This window comes from Pleurodeles waltl, chromosome 1_2 (assembly GCF_031143425.1).
Source record: "Pleurodeles waltl isolate 20211129_DDA chromosome 1_2, aPleWal1.hap1.20221129, whole genome shotgun sequence".
NCBI lineage: Eukaryota > Metazoa > Chordata > Amphibia > Caudata > Salamandridae > Pleurodeles > Pleurodeles waltl.
The window spans coordinates 1,286,306,799-1,286,322,265 of record NC_090437.1 but is presented as its reverse complement, the minus strand read 5'-3'; positions in this window follow the sequence as shown (position 1 = coordinate 1,286,322,265).

Here is a 15,467-nt window from a genome sequence, read left to right as displayed (position 1 = left end):
GGATGGAATGAAGGGTTGATAGATGGGTTTAAGGGTGGATGGCTGAGGGAAAGAGTGGATAGATGGATGAGCCAAAGGCAGGATGATGGATGGATGGAGTGAAAGGTTGGATAGTTGGAGTGAAAGGTTGGATGACTGAATGGATGGATGAATGGATGGCTGAAAGGGGGATGTATACGTGAAAGGATGGATGATTGAATGGATGGATTGGTCTGGTGGATGGGTATCCCTGGACCAGTGGTGTCTCTCCTTTGTGGGCACCACAGCTCCAGTGCACCCTCCTTGTTTGTTTTACTGTATCGAAAGAATAATTATTAACTCTTGGTATGATAAAAATAAAATGCCGACACCCTTTGGGTCCAGCAACAAACTGAGGCAGCTAGTGGCATTGTCTGATTGCTGACACAGGGGCATGAAGGTGCCTGCACCAGCCATCAGAGAGATTGTTCAGAGCTGGTGAAATCCCAGCACCTTGAGCATGTCTGTGTGACTATGTGTGTGAGTTAAAGTGAGAGAGAGTCAGTGAAGGAATGAGTCAGAGTGAGTGAGAATGAGTGACAGTAAGGACGAGTATGTGTGAGAATGAATGTGAGTGAGTGAGGGAGAATGACAGTGAGTGTAACTGAGTGTTACTATGTGTGAGACTGAGTCACAGTAAGACTGAGTATTCAGAATGAATGAGAATGAGTGAGACAAGGTGGGCCAGAGTAGACTGAGTGAGACGGCATCAATTAGTGAGGCCAAGTGAGACTGAGTGATTCAGAGTGCAACAGTAAACTTAGTGCAGGAAAATGTGAGAGAAACCTTTAAGAAAAAGCTCTTTGGAAATCTAGCCAAGGACTGGCCCCACCACCTTTCAACGTCACCAGCTGCCACTGCAGTGGAGTGGTACAAACAAGGTGAGAGGTTTGTGAAAATCTCGCAGGTGTTGTGGGTTGATCTGAACATGTTGTTTGATATTGTTGTTCCAAGTGGTCTATGGGCACAATGTAAGGTAGCTGTTCAGTGTCCAGAGGCAGAACTGACGAGAAGTGCCATAACGAAGGGTCCCTCGCCGTTGGTGATGAAAAAATATCAACAGGTTATGACATTTTTTAGGTAAGACGTCCCACCCCAAAATATAGATTGGGTCAAGATTGATAGGGGACTCAAGAGCCCAAAGAAATGGTTCATGTGTATTATGAAACGCTATCACAGGCTTTTAGGCAGTATATTGGAATGGAGATGCTTGAGGCGAACGGTATGGGACATTTTGTGTCCAGATTTGTAACACGATTGAGACCCGAGATCAGCATGATGATACAGCAGCATTTGATTTGTTGGCAGAATAAGTCGGTTGATGAAATCCTGTGATACGCTAGATACTGCAGTGATGAGCTGGAGATGAAGCAGAAAAGGCTTAAGGATGAGTTTATAGTTACTCAGATGAAAGCAGCACAGAGAACCATTCAGATTTAGCCGATGACAAATAATGTTGGCTCCATGCAAGGTGCATACCAACAGGGACCACCTCCAATGCAGGGTAGCGGTCGGGGAATGCCTATTGATCCTAATACTGGAATGGATATTAATAGCTTTAAAAAAACAACCCTTTGCTAAATATGCAACAAGAAGGGGCATTGGAAGTGGGAATATTGTTTTAATCCAGAAAATCAGATCCAGAATCCAGGTTTTGCACAATCACAAAATGTTAACACTGTGCAGGTGCAGAACATGATGAGACCGAGAAGTCAGAATTTTAATATGTCCCAAGCCCCAATGATGCAGGTTCCCCAAACTCCAATGCCACAAAGAGTGCAGTTGGTCCTAAATTCAATGCTGATCAAATTCCTAATGTACATATGAATGCGATTCAAGGAGGAAACCCTTTCCAACACGTTCTCCCTGTATCCTCCCTGTTTGATGTCCAGGGAGGAGAAAGCACCGATATATCAAGATGACGGTACCTGCGAGTGAAGGAAGACTGCGTGATTGGTGCAGCCTTACAGGTGGAACAGAGCGGACCTTTTGTAGACAGCAGGGTGAATGACCTCCCGTGTCATTTTTGGTTGACACTGGTGCTACCCCCTCAGCTTTGAGAACAGTAGAGGTGCCAAACCTACCCTCTCTGCAAAATGAGTCCAAGTTGTTGGAGTAGCTAACAAACAGATGACAACTCAGGAAACTGAACCAGTTCTGATGACAAACACAGATTTGTGGCTTGGAATTACAGCCCAGTGAATCTTATGGGAAGAGATCTGCTGTGCAAATTAAATTGCATCATCTATTGTACGCCAGCAGGCATAGAGATGCAAACTCATGATGAAGATGTTGCCTTTAAACAGGCTAAGGATGGATTTCATTGCACCTTGTTCACATTGCTGACCACTGATGGTTTGCCCCCAGATTTGAGAGACATTATAGAATTCAAAGTGTGGGATTTTTTAGGAAGGGATTTCGGACTGATCAAAGGAGTAGAACCTGTCTGAATAACAGTTAAAATGAATGTTGAATTTTCAAGAACACCCCAATACAACTGGACGCCTGAAACCATTGCAGGGATTCGTCCCATAATCAAGTCAATGATCCAACAGGGCATTCTGAAGGAGATAATGGGCATCCCATCATAGGGTTACAGACACCGAATAGGAAGTACAGAGGTGTACCGGAGCTGTGCAAGGTGGACACCATTGTCAGTCCTTGTTGTCCCGTGGTACCAAACCCAGCTGTGATATTGTTTCAGATTCCATGTGAGACTGAGTGGTTCACTGTCACTGATTTATTCCAAGCCTTTTTCTCAATACGGTTCATGACGACAGCCAGTTCCTCTTTGCATTTTGGTTCGGAAATCATGTTTTGGCATGGTGCCAAGTCCCACAAGGGGATACGGAGAATCCTCTGACCTTTAATCAGATTCTTCAGAAAAATCTAGAATTTCTGGGCATGCCTTGCAATTTGGTTCTGATACAGTATACCAACAACCTGTTGGTGGCATCAAACACCAGAGAAGCATGAAAGTAGGATACCATAGCTTTGTGGAACTACTTGGCTGCGAGTGGACATAATGGGGGTCATTATGACCCCGGCAGTAATATGGTGGACAGTACTACCAACAGGCTGGTGGTACTTTCCCTCATATTATGACACAAACCTCCAATGTACCACACCGACCACCACGGCGGATATCAATCTCCAGCCCGGCGGCCGTCACTGTACCGCCTGCAGGATAATGACCCCCACCTACCGCCCTGGTTTTCGTGGCTTCCTTACCACCACGAAAACTAGGGTGGTAGGTACTATCAGTGACAGGGAATCCCTTCCCTGTCAATGATAGAGGTCTTCCCCACCCCCTCCCCCCTCTTCAAATACCCTCAACCCCCTCTTCCTCCCCAAATCCTCCCCCCTACATTCACACCCCTCCCTTCACACACGCACACACGCATACACACACCCATTCCCACATTCATCCATGCATGCATACATCCATTCACACACACATCCGCACAAACTTTCATACATACACGCACACTTTCATACATACATGCAGACATGCATTCACAGAACACAACTTACACACACTCACACATCCATACATGTACACACATACGACATGGAACACACACCCGCATACACGCAGCAGCAGAGTCCACCAGCAGAACACTGCCAGGCCATATTATTTCTCATAATACGTCTGGCAGCGGTCTACTTGCGAGGCGCTGCTGGTGGCAGCAGCGCCACCTTACCGCCATCCGACGGCATGGCCACAGCCGGATTTCCGTCATCCTTCTGGCAGAAATCAGGCTATGGTCATGATACGGCGGACGACTGGTAGCCGAGGCGACCGTCTTTTGGCAGCTGTCGCCACAGCGAGAGGCGTTTTTTACCGCCAGTATCATAATGAGGGCCAACGTGTCCCCAGGAAAATTGAAATACTGCCAAACAAACGTTCAATACCTTGGTCACCACATTGAAAAGGGACCAAGGAAAGTGTCACAGTAGAGAAATCCAGTGATTTTTAAGATGGCTCCACCAGGTACACAAAGAGATGTGAGGATGTTTCTTGGAGTGGATGGCTACTGTCGCCAGTATGTGATGTTTCCATGTTGTGTTTTGGGCCGTTTACTGTCACATGTACGAGGCCTACCCACACAAGTGAGGTACCACTTTTATCAGCAGACTAAGTGAAATGCTGGGTGTTTTCAAGCCAACCAGAACATGCGTTCCAAGTTCAGCCTTTAATATGGATAAAACCAATACATTTAAAACAGTAATGGATTATTACGTTTTCAAAGTGGTGGAGAGTTTTAATCAAACTTCTCCTTCATTTTAATATCAAGCACTGAAATGATAGATCAGGCAGTGTTCTCTGAGAAAGCTAAGCCATGTGTATTACTACCCCTTACTGGTATTTTTTAATTCCTCAGTGATCGTCCATTTGAGGCCCCCAGCATTGCTGATGTTGATTGAAATGGTTTAGCAATGCAGTACATTCAATGTTGCATCCAATTCTGCTTTTATATTGTGCAATCTTCAACTGATCTTTGTGTAGTGTGACCAACATTGAGAAAATCGCACACTGTATTATGTAAATTACATTACTAGAATTAGTGTGTCATAGTCTGCAAGGAAGGAGCTATGTTTCCATATTTGAAAACACTTGTACTAGATGTTTGGTGGGAAACTGAACAATGATCACATTTGTAGTGTCGGGGCAAGGCCCTATGCTGACGGTAGGGTATTTAAAGTTGGTTCATTATGTGAGTGTACCAGGATGTGCCAGATATTTGTGTTCCTGTACCAAGCAAAGAGTGGATTTGAAAAGGAAGCAAAGTTATACGGAATAAAGGTACTGGAATTAATCACATCCACCCGCCCAGAGAAGCTGACCTAAGGACAAGCTATCTCTGAAGCCCTAGAATGAAAGCTATCATATTGCGATAAAGAGTTGCGATTGGTATGTTTACGCAAGGTATTGTTTTTGGACTTGATCATAAGGTATTTTTCACATATAATTCTCTTTTTTATTGCTGAATTGATATGAAATAATAAAGAATCATGTTGTTTGGACTTTGAACTTATTTCTACACTTTGGAGTAACTTCTAGGACTACTTTGGTGTGGCCTGGTTTATATTGACTTTGTTCAGGTCGGATTGGTTTTCCAGTCGGCGCCATCACACCCGTGGTGGTTGGGTGTCACACCAGGTTGGCACCCCTGGCACTCGTCAGCATACAAGTAAATTTTCTCCATAACTGTATATATGCTGTAAATCGGATGTGCGAACTTTAAGGCATTAACCACCAATTTGTTTTTCATATAATATGGTTTTATATTGCACTGGCGCAGGGTTCTCGTGACATTTACAAAGCCCACAGCCTTCGGGCTGATAATTTACCTGAACCCCTTGAGGACAAAGCAAAGGCTGTTTTACTCAAACAGTACATCGTTCACTACTATTTAAGTATTTTTCATTATCTTTTCTACAAACAACCAAACAGTGTAATTCGTTAATTCATTTACTGTTTTAAATCTTTTATCTGTTTGAAAACGAAAATGTTTTCATACTCTCAAAATGAACATGTGATATAAAGAATATATAACAGGCAACAGGTATAATATGGTTTTATATTGCATTGGCGCAGGGTTCTCGTGACACTTACAAAGCCCTCAGCCTTCGGGCTGATAATTTACCTGAACCCCTTGAGGACAATGTGTCAATACTACACATTACTCGTTATGTATTTTTCATACTATATGCTTAATAAATTGATTTTAATATATTTTTCATGTAATCCTCATTGTTTGCCCGAATCGGCAGATAAAAAAATAGCTGGGTAAGTGTAGGATGCTGGCCTGGCTTGTAGTGGGTACCAAGTGGTACTTACACTCTGTACCAGGTCCAGTTATCCCTTATTAGTGTAGAAGAGGTGTTTCTAGCAGTTTAGGCTGATAGAAGGTAGCTATAGCAGAGCAGCTTAGGCTGAACTAGCAGACATGCAAAGCTACTATACCACTGGTGTCATATGCACAATATCACAAGAAAACACAATACACAGGTATCCTAAAAATAAAGGTACTTTATTTTTATGACAATATGCCAAAAGTATCTCAGTGAGTGGCTAGCAAGATCCCAGTGAGACAGTGAAAACACCCTGACATATACTCACAAACAGGCCAAAAGTGGGGGTAACAAGGCTAGAAAGAGGCTACTTTCTCACAGTAAGGAATACGATGAAAAAAGTAAATGTGTGATAAAAAGAATGAAAGGATGGAATGAAGACAGCAGAAAGAATGACGAAGAAACAGAGAAAGTATGGAAGTCGTAACGAAAGAGGATACATCGTGAATGAGAAAAAATCTGAACAAGAGAAAGTCCATGAAACAAAGTCCGGAAGAAGAAAAGCAACGCGGAAAGTGGGACGGCAGTACAGGATGAAAGTAACGACAAAAAAGGAGCACAAATTCCACAGACTTAAACAGAGAAGGAATTGAAAAGAACTAAAGATAATGAAGTGAAGGAGAGGGCAAAAATGAGAAGAAAGAAAAACATTAGAGAAGAAAAAGAACGCCGGGACGCAAGCAACTAGGAGCAAGAGACAACAGGTGAAAAAGCTGAAAAATCAAAAGACAGTGTAATCTGTTTATATGATGAATATTTTGCACATGCAATAGTTTTCGCACCTGCTCACAACAACTTTTAATTTGGAATTGGGAAAAGGACGTGCACCCCCACATTCATCCAAAATAGGTCAAATTGGCACAAGTTGGGGGTAACTTGTGAGCAGTAGCACCACGACAAGGTTTTGACTTTTGCTACTGGACATTCACACCATTCACACCTCACTCAGGGATACGACCTGCTTTCCGTCAGACCTACAGACATTCCGTGCTCAGCTCCAGATGGGGACGGTGCCAGGATTTCTGGAGCTCAAAGCAAAATAGAATTTGCCTGCAGCAGGAGAGCCCCAAAAATTGCTATTAAAAGCGGATTGGTGTCACGACGAGGTGACCCCATAAGGCCTTACCACACCTTATGGATGCTCCGCCCCCACCTAAAAGCGCGTCTCCCTGGCATCTGCGAGGTGTGGTCTGGATTTTCCCCCCTAAAAAAAAAATGAACAAACAGACACATGGCAGATGCAGAGAGAGGCCAGAACTGCCACGGCCATCCTGTATGTCTGAGGGCCAGCTCGGTGCCCCAAAACCCCTCATTCACACCTCATTCACACCATTCATAGCCCAAGCACTGCACTCACACAGCAGACACCCCGACCACGGCTGTATATATAGGTAAGAGGTGAATGACGTCATAAAGGCCTGCCAGGGCTGGGGTGTGATGTAGTACATGACGTCATAAGAGTTGATGGGAAACACTGATGCCACTTAAGGCTGCCTAGGGAGACCAGGGTTACAATATGTTGATAGGTGTAGGCTTAGCTGTGACATAACATCAAATTACCAAAGGATTGAGGGAAGAAATGTTAGTTATAATGAACAAATTATGAAGGTTTTATGTATTCTCTTTATTGTATACAGGATGTAATTTATTTTATTTAAAAACTTTTTACTGAAAGATTTTTATAAATGGTTGGCATATAAGTAGCATAACATTCGCAAATATAGGTTTGACAGGTAGCATTAGTCTTTATTCGAGAAGGAAACACCACACCGGTTTATGTAATTACAGCTGGGTGGTTTATGTTCCGCACAACCGTAGGGTGGGAAAGGAATGGAAGAAAGCAAAAAATAAGAAAAGATAGGAGAGTGGATAGGGAGAGGATAGGAAGGAGAAGGGAGAGATAGGGGGTGACTGCCTAGAATTAGACGGAGATTTTGTCAGGCCTCTGGCATGGTTGATTAAACAAGTTGGTGCGACAAAGTTAGGAGGCCAGTGTGGATATGGTTAAATAGCTAGATGGTTCGGAGAAAGTAATTCACTTTTAGGGAGGGTCAACCACTTCCAGGCATCAAGTGTATTCCATAATGTCTTATTAGCTGAGATCCAGGGGTATTGGGTGGAGAGGACTGAGTGCTCCCCTAAGGTGTACCTCAGCCATTCCCACCAAGTGTGGTGGGAGACGTTTCCCAAAGACTTCCAAGATGAGAGAATTATTTTAAGTGCCAAGGTGAATAGAAGGTCATCCAGGAGGAGTTCCCCTTGGTTCAGGTTCAAAGAAAATATGACAGGTGAATGGCTCTGCAGATGGGGAATGAGAAATTCCTGGGTAATTTTGTTTGTAGGATGGTGCCAATTGTTTCATGGACTTTAGTACAGAAGTTAACTAGGAGGTGGCAGTCATATAGCATGTGACGAATGTCAGCATGTAGAGAACTGCAACCACAGTAATGTGTAGTTGCCTGAAAGGCCTAAAGTGGAGAGTCCCTGTGATGTGTAGTATGATCTATGTCGGATGAAAAATTTTGTCTGGGCAAGATTGGGGGTTGTTTGCTTGGAGAAAGGGGCGTTCCGGAGTTTCTGCCACATAATATCTTGTGGCCTCTGTAGACCATCCTGTGACAAGTCTTTCTGACATTTCTGTTCTATGGATTCTTGGCGTGAGGTGGAAGTGGGGCTGAGCTAAGCATAAATCTTTGATTTCACATGGATGCCTTTCCCGAGTTTAGTTGGTGGAGCTGGAAGCAATGCGGTTTGAAATGGAAAAGCCCCTTGCTTAGAAGCCACAACAACTCATAAAAGGTGGAAGAGGGTGTGTTACATTTTAATGAAATATCGTGGAACGATAGGGGTGTGTTCTACTTCCAAGTTCACCTACCATAGAGATTCCATTTGACCTCAATGAACAGGCTGAGGGGGAGTAGGAGTCATGTTTGATGTCCCTGTTGAACCCAATAGAGGCTTGTAATGAGTGGCTGATTTTTATGTGAGAGAGGTGGCATCGAGGCAGAGAAAGGCATGCCATGTATGATTTAGGATTACGTTATGAGGGATGATCTTTGTGGATTTTTAAGAGGCATGGGAGGGGAAGATTTTCTGTTAGTAATGGTTCTAGTGAAAGCCATGGGGGTATAAAATCAGAAGAGTTGCTGAACCATTTTGCTCCGCGGGCTGCCAGGAAGGCAATTTGATCTCTCTTGTAGTCAGCAATATTAGCGCCCCTAAGTGTTTTTTTAGCAGAGTTTTTTTAAGGGAAACACATTGTCTTTTGCATTTCCATATACATTTATTAAGAAGGTAGTCTAGATTGGCAGAGAAGTCATCAGAACATAGGATAGGTAACATGGTTAGTAAGTAGTTCACAATCAGAGTGATTCTCATTTATACGGATTCAAGTTTACACCACCAGGTCAGGAATTTTGGTGACCAGCCATCGAAAAAATGATGTACTTTTTGCAGTACTAAGGTTTCATTGTGTCTAATAGATTCAGTGACATTATCATTGAATCCAAGGCCTAAGTATTTAAGAAATTTGTTTTGCCATGTTAAGCCTGAGTTTCCTAGGGTTTCTTTGGTGCAGAGAATATTCAGCAGACGGACCTCTGATATGTTTCTATGGGGGGTGTACCCCGAGATCGCTGTATATTCTTCGATTCTAGACAACATTTTGGTGATAGCGGTATCTGCGCGCTCAGTATTGATTAAAATATCGTCTGCATATGCAGCCGTCTTCAAGTATCTACCTCCGACATTTATGCCGATGGAGTTGTTTTGTTCATTAAATGATAGCAGAAGTGGCTCGATAGCTAGGAGAAACAAAGGCAGAAAGGGGGCAGCACTGCCATGTACCTTGTTTAAGGTGGAATGAGCCTGACAGCACACTGTAGGAGCAACGTTTGGCACAGGGATTTGAGTCTAAGGTTATTACAATTTTTTATAAAGGAGTCGCCTAGATTGAAACAGGACAAAGTGGATTTCTGAAAGAGGCAGGCGACCTTGTTGAATGCTTTTTCAGCATTGAGTGCTATTGGCACTACTGGTGAGTTTTTGGATTTAGCAATCTGTAGAATATGCCCTAGTAGTCTAATATTGTTGTTAGACAGTCTGTCATTCAAAAAAACAGCTTGGTTTGGTCCAATCAGCAGGGGCATTATTGCTTCCATTAATTTGGGCCAGATTTTAGCATAGATTTTACACGCTAAGTTGTACAGAGATACTGGTCTCTAGTTTTTAGGATGTGGTCTTTCCCTTCTTTAGGTAGGAGGGTTATGGTGGCTTCCAGGGTGGTGCCAGCTAAGCCACTTGTGTCTGCATAATCATGGAAAAGGTTTAGTAAAGGGTATGTAATTCTTCAGCAAATAGTTTATAGAACTGGGCTATAACCAAGGGCTTTACCGATCTTGAGGAACCTAATTGCCTGTTTAATTTCTAGATCAGTGATGGGATTGTTTATTGGGGTTTGATGTACAGCATCTAACTTGGGAAGGTTCAGTTTGTTGAGGTAGGTTAAACTATCTTCTACAGAGATAGCAACATTTTCATAAAGTAGTGATTTATATGAACTCGAGAAAGACATGAGAGATCTTGTGCTGATCTAAATGTAATTGTCCCTGTTTATCTCTGACAGGAGTCATCTGTGAGCTGTTTTGTTTGTTTTTCAGATCCTGTGCTAAAGTTTTCCCAGCAGTATTGCCTGTACATAATTTTAACAAGTTGAATTTCTTCACCCACTAACCGGCTCTGGTGCTTAGATGTGTATTATATTTGTACTTTTTCCTCTTGATAGTGTCTAATAGTGGCATACCTTTTTCTTAGTAATGTCTAACTTCAAGTGATTTTATTTTGGTTTCTAGCTTTCCTAGCTGGGCGTTTGCTGTTTGTTGATGTGTGCACTGATGCCAGTCATTACCCCTCTAAAGGTGACTTTAAAGGCATCCCATAGCACTTGGGATGGGCATTTCTCAGGGAGGTTTTCTAGAAAAAAAGTTTCTGATGGCCTGACATCGTTTCCAGATGATGTTTGTCATGTAAGATGTCTGCGTTGAGCCACTACGATTTACTTTTGGGGGTGGATGAGCCCCAATCCAAGGATGCAGTTTTGGCCTAATGATCAGAAATCAGTCTGGGATCTATAGAAGAGTTGGTGATCATTCTCCCCATATTGCTTGATACTAAGTTGTGGTCAATTCCGGAACATGACTGGAGGGGTGGAGAGAAAACGGTGTTGTACCTAGTATCTGGGTGTTGTAGGCGCCATACTTCTATTGGGGAGAAGTTAGAATATATTTTATGGAGAAGCCTGTGTGAAGGTGTCAGTCTATATTTGGCCCTGGAGCTACGATCAACAATGAGTTAATTAGAAGATTAAAGTCTCTAACTATTATCAGGCAGGTGTCATTGGGGAGATGAGCAATTAAATCTTCAATCTTTCTCCAGATGTTAGTGTCATTGTTAGGAGTATAAACATTCAAAAGGTAGAATTCTTTGCTTGATTTAGATAACTTGTTGAGTATTCATCACCAATTTTGGTCAGAGAGAGTGTCTAAGACCGAAATTCGTGCTTTGTTCAAGCTAATGGTGAGCACTCCATTTTCCTTTTTGTGAGCGGGTGAACCTAACACTCCCGAGAACCAAGGAGCTTTAAAGTAGGGTGTGTCCGAAGCAGTGAGTTTAGATTCTTGTAGGAGAATCAGATCACATTTGAATTTATATAGGTATTCACAGATTTTCCTCCTCTTAACTGGATGGTTCAACCCTTTTGTATTGAGAGATAAGATTTGCAAAGCAACACACTTTGACATGGGTGTGATGTTGTGTGGACTGAGACGTCATCATATATTGTAATTTGTGGTTTTGTTTAAAGAGTGCAACATGAGGTAAGTGTGACCTCCTCACTCCTGTCCTATGAACTCTGGTATAGTGTCTCTTGTGAAATGGTATTGATGCAAACCTAGGTAAGATATTGAGGCAATCACGAAGGGGAAAAGAGAAAAGAGAAGAAAAAACAAAGGAAAGAAATCAAAGGAAATCAGAGCCCACCCACTCCGTAACTCGAACCCACTCACCCTACCCCTCCGCCTTCCTACCATGTTCAGGAAATGCATCGGACGCAAAGGACGAGACCAACCATCTGTAGGAATGTAGCCTCTTGCTAGCCTTGTTACCCCGACTTTTGGCCTGTTTGTGAGTATATGTCAGTGTGTTTGATATGTGTCACTGGGATCCTGCTCGTTTGTGCCCTATATGTGTTCCCTGTGTGGTGCCTAACTGTATCACTGAGGCTCTGCTAACCAGAACCTCAGTGTTTATGCTCTCTCAGCTTATACAATTGTCACTGCAGGCTTGTGACTACTTTTACCAATTCTGATTGGCACACTGGAACACCCTTATAATTCCCTAGTATATGGTACCTAGGTACCCAGGGTATTGGGGTTACAGGAGATCACTATGGGCTGCAGCATTTCTTTTGCCACCCGTAGGGAGCTCTGACAATTCTTACACAGGACTGCCACTGCAGCCTGAGTGAAATAACGTCCACGTTATTTCACCGCCATTTTACACTGCACTTAATTAACTTATAAGTCATCTAAATGTCTAACCCTCACTTAGTGAAGGTTAGGTGCGAAGTTACTAAGTGTGAGGGCACCCTGGCACTAGCCAAGGTGCCCCCACATTGTTCAGGGCAATTTCCTCGGACTTTGTGAGTGCGTGGACACCATTACACGCGTGAACTACACATAGGTCAATACCTATGTGTAGCTTCACAATAGTAACTCCGAACATGGCCATGTAACATGTCTAGGATCATGGAATTGTCACCCCAATGCCATTTTGGTATTGGGGGGACAATCCCATGCACACCCGGGGCTCCAGCATGGAACCCGGATACTGCCAAACTAGCTCTCTGGGGTTTTCTCTGCAGCTACCACTGCTGCCAACCCTCAGACAGGTTCCTGCCCCCCTGGGGCATGGGCAGCCCAGTCCCAGGAAGGTAGAACAAAGGATTTCCTCTGAGAGAGGGTGTTACACCCTCTCCCTTTGGAAATAGGTGATAGGGGCCTGAGAGGAGTAGCCTCTCCTGGCCTCTGGAAATGCTTTGAAGGGCACAGATGGTGCCCTCCTTGCATAAACCAGTCTACACCGGTTCAGGGATCCCCCAGCCCCTGCTCTGGCGCAAAACTGGACAAAGGAAAGGGGAGTGACCACTCCCCTGTCCGTCACCACCCCAGGGGTGGTGCCCAGAGCTCCTCCAGTGTGTCCCAGGCCTCTGCCATCATGAATGCAGAGGTGTGAGGGCACAATGGAGACCCCTCCTGATAGGCTCTTACCTGGTTAGGTAGCCAATCCTCCTCTGAGGGCTATTTAGGGTCTCTCCTGTGGGTTTCTCTTCAGATAACGAATGCAAGAGCTCACCGAAGTTCCTCTGCACTTCTCTCTTCGACTTCTGCCAAGGATCGACCGATGACTGCTCCAGGACGCCTGCAAAACCGCAACAAAGTAGCAAGAAGACTACCAGCAGCATTGTAGCGACTAATCCGCCAGCTTTCTCGACTGTTTCCTGGTGGTGCATGCTCTGAGGGCTGTCTGCCTTCACCCTGCACTGGAAGCCAAGAAGAATTCTCCAGTGGGTCGACTGTATCTTCCCCCTGCCAATGCAGGCACCAAACCTCTGCATCACCAGTCCTCTGGGTCCTCTCTCATCTTGACGAGCGTGGTCCCTGGAACACAGGAGCTGCATCCTAGTGACCCCGACAGCCCAGTGGTCCTTCTGCCCAAATTTGGTGGAGGTAAGTCCTTGCCTCCCCACGCCAGACAGTAATCTTGTGTACTGCATGATCTGCAGCTGCTAGGGCTTCTGTGCACCTTTGCAAGACTTCATTCGTGCACAGCACAGCCCAGGTCCCCAGCACTCCGTCCTGCATTGCCCAACTCGCTGAGTTGACCTCCGACTTCGTGGGACCCTCTTTTGTTGTGCTGAAACGACTGCTGTGCTCAGATTTCCTGTAGGCCTGTTCAGGTGCTTCTAAGGGTGCTGCCTGCTTCTGCATAGGCTCTCTCTGTTGCTAAGCGCCCCCTCTGTCTCCTCCTAGCACCAAAAATCCTCAAACGCGACTCTTGCAGCTAGCAAGGCTTGTTTGCTGTCTTTCTGCGTGGACACAACTCTGCATCCTCCAGCATGCTGTGGGACATTTTCTGACCAAAGGAGAAGTTCCTGGCACCTTCCGTTGTTGCAGAATCTTTGGCTTCTTCCACCCGGAGTCAGCCCTTTTGCACCTTCATCTGGGGTTTAGTGGGCTCCTGCCCCCCCTGGACACTTGCGTGACTCTTGGACTTCGTCTCCTTCCTTTGCAGGTCCTCAGGTCCAGGAATCCGTCTTCAGTGCTTTGCAGTCAGTTGTTGTCCTTACAGAATCCCCTGTCTCGACTTTACTGTCTTTCTGGGGTGGTAGGGAAACTTTACTCCTACTTTTCAGGGTCTTGGGATTTGGTATCTTGGACACCCTTAGTGTTTTCTTAGCCTCCCAGCGACCCTCTACACACTACACTAGGCCTGGGGGCCATTCATGGTTCACATTCCAATTTTAGAGTATATGGTTTGTGTTGCCCCTAGGCCTGTTTTCTCCTACAATGTTTGCACTACTTTTCTAAGTGTTTTACTTACCTGATTTTGGTCTGTGTGTATATTTTGTGTATTATACTTACCTCCTAAGGGAGTATATCCTCTGAGATATTTGTTGGCCCATTGTCACTAAAAGAAAGTACCTTTATTTTTGGTAATTCTGAGTATTGTGTTTCTTATGATATAGTGCTATATGATATAAGTGGTATAGTAGGAGCTTTGCATGTCTCCTAGTTCAGCCTAAGCTGCTCTGCTATAGCTACTTCTATCAGCCTAAGCTGCTAGAACACTACTAATCTACTAATAACGGATAACTGGACCTGGCACAAGGTATAAGCACCATCAGGTACCCCCTATAAGCCAGGCCAGCCTCTTACACCATCTCTAGGACACCGCAGTGCATGGGTGTTTATAAGTGATTGAGGTTACTTCTAGATGCTATAGCATGAGCTACTATTGGTGACATTGTAGAAGTTAAACATAAAGCGATTTGAGAAAGATGATGGTGTGTTTCCGCTGAAAGGTGAGGGCAGTTTTGAGACATGGCCTGAAAAATGTTCATGAAAGTGATAATAGTCCAACACTGTGGTCTGGCGACATCGACTGGTAAGTATTTGAGGCAGTACAACATCAACAAGTATCACTTTGGGGTATGACGTAGTGAAACAAATGACAATGATAATAACCAAGTACACCAGGTAATTAGTGGACAAACAATGACGAGTTACTTGTAGAACAAGGCATTTTAGAATCATCAATAGACATGTTACTGTGTCACCATTTCGAGATCCCATATAGGCAGATCACAGTATGCTTCTTAGGTATAGTGAGCCCCCATTAACCTGGAGGGAGGATTGTAACCTCTTTAATAGCAAAACAAATTAATAGTCCATAGCCATGGGGGGCTCATTCAAGTTTAGAAGCAGTTTAGAGCTAGATTTCAGCAGGAGTCTTGTGTGCCTATGAACAATTTT